This window comes from Equus caballus, chromosome 2, assembly GCF_041296265.1.
Source record: "Equus caballus isolate H_3958 breed thoroughbred chromosome 2, TB-T2T, whole genome shotgun sequence".
NCBI lineage: Eukaryota > Metazoa > Chordata > Mammalia > Perissodactyla > Equidae > Equus > Equus caballus.
In genome coordinates, this window is record NC_091685.1 from 15,691,761 (window position 1) to 15,697,858 (window position 6,098).

The 6,098-nt window shown below is 47.1% G+C and overlaps 1 long non-coding RNA gene across 1 annotated transcript; it reads right to left on the reverse strand.

Annotated features, from left to right (window-relative positions):
• Positions 1-590: 590 nt before the first annotated feature.
• LOC138923174 (uncharacterized) lies at positions 591-2,358 on the reverse strand. Its single transcript, XR_011436414.1, has 2 exons — positions 2,180-2,358; positions 591-973 (listed from the first exon to the last, which is right to left on the reverse strand). It is a non-coding gene; the product is annotated as an uncharacterized lncRNA (long non-coding RNA).
• Positions 2,359-6,098: the final 3,740 nt, after the last annotated feature.

Genomic DNA, 6,098 nt, shown 5'->3' on the forward strand with positions numbered 1-6,098 from the left:
CCTGATGAGTGGTGCCATGTCTGTGCCCACGATCTGAACCAGCGAAACCCCAGGCCGCCAAAGGCGGAGCATGCGAACTTAACCACTCAGCCATGTGGCCAGCCCCCACCTCCTTACTTTTTAATGATGCTTCTTATGTTAGTCTGGGTCCTCCAAACAGTAGACCCCGAATAGGATAAAACATGTGAGGATTTTATTAGGGGAACATCTGTGAGAGAACGCAGGGAGAGAGCTGGGGGAGCCATGACAGTGCCTGAGTGAAGGAATATCAGGTGGAAGCATCCTAGACTACCAGGCGGTGTAAGGCAAGTTTGGCAAGGCCACCAGGGGAGTCCTTGAGCCAAAGTCAGCTGTCAGTGGGGTCCCATGTCTCCCAGGAACAAACTACTTTAGAATCTCTGCCAAGCTCACTCATTGGCTTGGGGGTACTTGGGAAGCATGACCTCAGGGCAAACATGGTGGTAGATCTCAGAGCAAAGAATCTGGGGTCAGTTATGTTCCCTGTAGTGAGAGGTCTGCAAGTCACATTCTCATGGCCATCACTTTGTTTACCATTTTCACAGCTATTATCTCAGTTGCTCCTGACAATATTCCTGTAATAATAACAGCCAACATTTATTGAGCACTAACAAAATGTCAGGTATTATCGCAGTCTCACTTAATCCTCACAAGAACTTCAGGAAGTAGGTACTATGAGCATCTCTATTTTACAGATTTAAATGCTCATTCTGAGGCTCCTCCCCTGTGTTTGGATGAGGCAGTCTGATGGTGGGATCCAGGAATCTTGATTTTCTTGTGGATGGTCCGTAGACCTTGGGAAATACTTCAGTGTTCAGTACTGACTCTTATGTGGTGGCTCCATACCGAGGCTCCGGAAGGTGAAGTTTCATCGGTAGGACTGGAATTCACGGTTTCTGACTACAAATCACTTTCCTTCCTGGTGTCTCAAAATGCTTTGTGAAAACTGGATTTTCTGCACAGGGTAAAGTGAGGCATTTGGTTGTACCATAATCATAAAGCTATCTTCTTGGTTGGTTCCTTCTCCCTCCCCTTATAAACATCTCTCTTCATCCTAAAAAACCCTCCTCCCAAGTCAACCTATCTCTAGATTGACCAGAACTCCCACGTTGCCCAGGGCACTCCCGTCACCCCCTGTAATCGATAACAACACCCCTCTCACTCTCAAGAGCACCGTATCTGGCTAATACATAAATTATACGGTCACATGACTGTATCTCCCTTCCCGAGGCAGCCCTTGCTTCCTTCATTCCACTTTGTTTTTACTGAGCTTTCACTCCGGACTCCTTCGCCCTGTTGTAGATGCTGGGACATAGCAGCTGTGAACAAAACAGACAAAAACCCCTGCTCTTATGGAGCCTACCTTCTAGCAGACAGCGAATACATAAGCAAATACAGGTGGGCAGATGATGATATGCACCACGGAGAAAAATCAAGCGGGGTAAGGAGATTGGGAGATCTGGGCATGTGGAGGGCTGCTATTTTTTTTTTGAGGAAGATTAGTCCTGAGCTAACTACTGCCAATCCTCCTTTTTGCTGAGGAAAACTGGCCTTGAGCTGACATCCATGCCCATCTTCCTCTACATTATATGTGGGACGCCTACCACAGCATGGCTTGTCAAGTGGTGCCATGTCCACACCCACGATCCGAACCGGCGAACCCTGGGCCGCTGAGCAGCAGAACGTGCACACCTAACCACTGCGCCATGGGGCCGGCCCCAAGGGCTGCTATTTTAGAATGGTCAGGGAAGGAGGTCTTTGACTTCCTCGCCGAAGATCTGTAAGAACTGGGAAGACAGCCATTTAGTCATCCAAGGAAACAGTCTTCCTATCAAGAGGCCAAAGCCAGTTAAAGGCCTTGAGGTGGGAGTGTGCCTGGCACGTTTGAGGAAAAGGCGGGCTGTGAGGTTGGAGTGGAGTAAATGAGGGGGAGAGCAGTAGAAAGTGGGAGTGCGACAGGTGGGGCCACGTTGTGAAGCTCCTGTAGGAACGCTGGCTTCTGCTCAAAAGTGAAACTGGAAGCCTCTGCAGGGTTTTGAGCAGAGAAGTGACCGAAAGCCTGACAAAGTTTTTAAGACGACACCCTGGCTCCTATGTTGAGAAGCGACTGCGGGGGGGGGGGGGGTGGGGTGGGGTGGGAATGAAGTAGCAGACAGCTCACCTAGGAGGCTCACGCCTACAATAACCCAGGTGATGGAGGTGTGGACCCAGAGGGTTGGAGGCCATGAGAACTGGTCACACTCTGGATGTTTCAAAGGCAGAATCAGTGGCATTTGCAGACTCATTGGATGTGGAGTGAAGTGAGAAGTCAGCATTGACTCTGAAGGTTTTGGCTGGGACCTGTAAGGACAGACGGGCTGTTACTGAGATGCAGAGGGTGGGGGAGTTGCAGCCCTAGTCGCCCCTCCACCTGCTGCACCCGGGGGCCCAGCCCCACATTTCCACAGGGAGGCTCCATCACTCTCCCTGTTGCTAAGCCCAATGGACACTTTCTAGCCTTCACCTTCTTGGATCTCTTGACTCTGATGCCGACTGAACCATTACCTTCCTTGTTCTCTAGGATTCTGATGTCCCCTTTTCTGGATTTTCCACATCTTTTCCCGGCCATTACTTTTACTTTTATGTTCTTGTTCCAAGTTTTGAGTTTCCACCCTCTGCTCTCCACATATACTCAAGTGATGTGATTTCATCCATGACCACAACTCTCAATAGCCACATGACGAGTGTCAAAAATTCAGCTTTGGTCTACACTTTACTCCCTAAGCCCCAAATCTGCTTCCTGCAAACTCTCCATGGATGTCCCACAGGCACCTCAAATTCCATCCATCTAAAACTGACCATACCCCTCTCCTTTGTGCATTCTCTATTCCAGCAAATGGTACCATCTGCATCAGCATTCTGCCATCATGCTGGATTCTTCTCTCTTCCTCATCCCTACACTCAGGTAGTCACCTAGATCAGTCAACTCCATTTCTGAAAGCATCTCAAATGTGACCCCCTCTGTCCTACTGCCACATCTATGGTCCAGGTCTCACCATTTATCTGGACTTCTGCAACAATGTCCAAATTGGTCACTTCTTTTGTGATCAAACTTTTCTTTTGCCCCATAGTAATCTTTCCAAAATGAAAATCATTCTATTTTAAAATACTCCAGACTCTCTACCACTAGTTCTTTAGCCCAGACAGAATTAAAGTGGAGGGCTGTACAGCTAGCTGCCTGAGCCTCTAAGAGCTAAAACATCACTCAGATACGTACATATGGTGCAAGTTAACACTCTGTCCCCTTATCCTGTATCATTTATAGCCTTTATAAACAGGTAGCCAAATTAAAGGGATGCAAGCAGGCTCTCTACCTAGGGCACCACTCAGAGCCAGGAACAGCACAGTTCCTAAGGTAACTGCTCCTTCCCCAGCCACAAGCCAGCCTCCAGCCTCACCACCATAGTGTCAGATGAATCCTTCCAGAGAACCTTAGGACCACCGAGCCTATGCTGTCTTATCACTTCTGTGTATCAGTCTCTACTAGATGTTCAAGCTTCCCCATCAGCTGTTACTACCTTAATTCCATTTAGCTCTCTCTCTCCAACTCCTACTCTGACCCAACACTGCTCCCTCCCAAAACCTCCACCCTGTGCTCTGGAATTCAGTCACCAGCCTCCTCCCTCTCATCTTCTTACTCTACCTCTAACCAGACTCACCCCTAGGACGCTAGTACCCTTGGAGCCTTCAGTTGTGGCTTTTCTTCTCCTGAATGCCAAGTACCATGGTGCCTGGTGGTGAACTAGGTCTCCGGTTACTCCATTGCCACGTCTAAACCATTTTTCCTCCCTTGGAAGCCCTCAAAACCCCCAGCTTCCTTTAAGCCCATGTCTTCAGACTAAATGTCTTACCCAGCAGCATTCCTTGAATTTTTTTTTTTTTGAGGAAGATTAGCCCTGAGCTAACTGCTGGCAATCCTCCTCTTTTCACTGAGGAAGACTAGCCCTGAGCTTACATCCATGCCCATCTTCCTCTACTTTATATGTGGGATGCCTGCCATAGCATGGCGTGCCAAGCGGTGCCATGTCTGCACCCGGGATCCGAACCGGCAAACCCCGGGCCGCCGAAGTGGAACGTGCACACTTAACCGCTGCATCACCGTGCCGGCCCAACCGTGAAGATTTTTATTTCAGGGTCACCATCATTGTCTTCCCCACACCCACTACTTCTACCATCACTTGTGGTAATTTCAGCACCGATAGAGAAGATCCTTTGAACACTATGGTCTATTTTTTTTTTTTTTTTACCTCTTTTCTCCAGTATCGTCTCTTCTTCCTCCTGCCTTCCACTTACGTGACCATAACCTAAACCTTGTCATTACCAGTAAGCGCACCACATCTCAAGGTTAAGCATGCCAGTCTGGGACCACCACCCCATATTGTTCCAGCTCCCCTAAATTAGTACTTCTACTCCACTGTCAGTTTGGAACACTTGCCAACTCACAGATCAACTCCAGGCACCAGAGAATGCCAAGCTCTTACTGGTTTTGCCTAATCAGGTTCCATATCTGGACCTGGGGACTTTAACTCTACCCTGGTATGCATTCACTTTCAATACCTTCGCTCTTCCTCTGGCAAAGCCCTGGTGAAACCCAACCCTCCCCTCCTCCTGCTGCAATTCTACTTCCCTATACATTTGTTTTCCCATTCTCCAAGACACCTGTTTCACATCCTTCCCTCTCTCCAGACCTCCAACGTCTCCTTCTCCTTTCTCTAAGCTCCACCAAAAAAAGACCTTTTGAATTTTTTACTGAACTTAATTTGAACCAATAGATGAATTGACTTGCTCAGACCTCAATATCCATGAGCACGAAAACCTCCAATTTTCCTTAATGTCTTTCAATAGTTTTGCTTCCTCCCAGAGTTTGAAAGTGTTAGTACTTTCCCATACTACTACCACAAAGTAGACATTTTTTACTATTATTATACAGGAATGTTTTAGCCATTTACTAATAAATTACCCATTCTTTAACTGCAAGCTCTTGGGTTTTGTTACCACTATCATTTATGTTTCCTTTCCTTCCCAATCCTTCTCACCACGCAGCCCAGGCTCTCCTGTGCAGTGTTCAACAGAAACCGTGATAGAAAGCATCCTCACTTTCTTCCTCATTTTAAAGGGAACAGAACACTTCACATGCCTGATGTGATGGCACCTAATTCACCACCAATCTCCCGTGCTCACTCTGCTCCAGCCACATAGGTCATCTTATAAAAGAATTAGGTATTCATAATTGTTAAGGCTAGAGAACCAGGGTCAAGGCTAAATGTCAAAAACTAAGAGGCAGGTTGCCGGATGAGAAAACCAAAGCCTTTGCAGCTACAAAGTGCTGCTTCCACCCTCCTCTCTAGCAAACAGTATTGACTTCTCCAGTCTCACGCTGGTGCATCTGACTGGCCAACCAGGTTCTCAACCTGTTTTCTAGTTGCAAGAAAGACTGTGTTCTCTGGATCGTCTTACAGAGACTCGCAGGCTACCTAATTCTTACACACAGTGAAGGAATTCAGAAAGTGCCAGGCAACACAGGGGAAGCACATTGGAAAAAAATGCACAGGTAGTTGTGCCTGCAACATTAGCAACACTGTATCACAAAACCTGCCTCCTTGCCATGATTTTCAAAATCACATCTTAACACTATTGGATATTTAGCCAATATTGTTGACACTTCTATTTCCATGATATATATCTGAATTTGTGCAATTACAAAAATTGCTACATTTTACACGCCACCAGCAGTGTTTAAGTGTTTGTTCCACTGTACTCTTGCTTACGCTGAATATGTTTTCATGAAAGGCAAAGAGCTGTCTCAAATTTGAAAGAGAAGTCTGAAAGAGTGTTGCCTACTTGTGTATTACCTTCCCACTTTATTCACCAGTCCCTTAGAATGGAAATAAACAGAGCAATGCAGTCTTGGTTCTGTGAACCCTGAGCACATTGTGGGAAGTGGCACCACCATCTGGACTTACACAGCACTGCAGGACTCCTGGATGTGCCACTCCAGCCTACTCTACATCCCATCATCTTTCCCCTGGGCCACAAAAGCT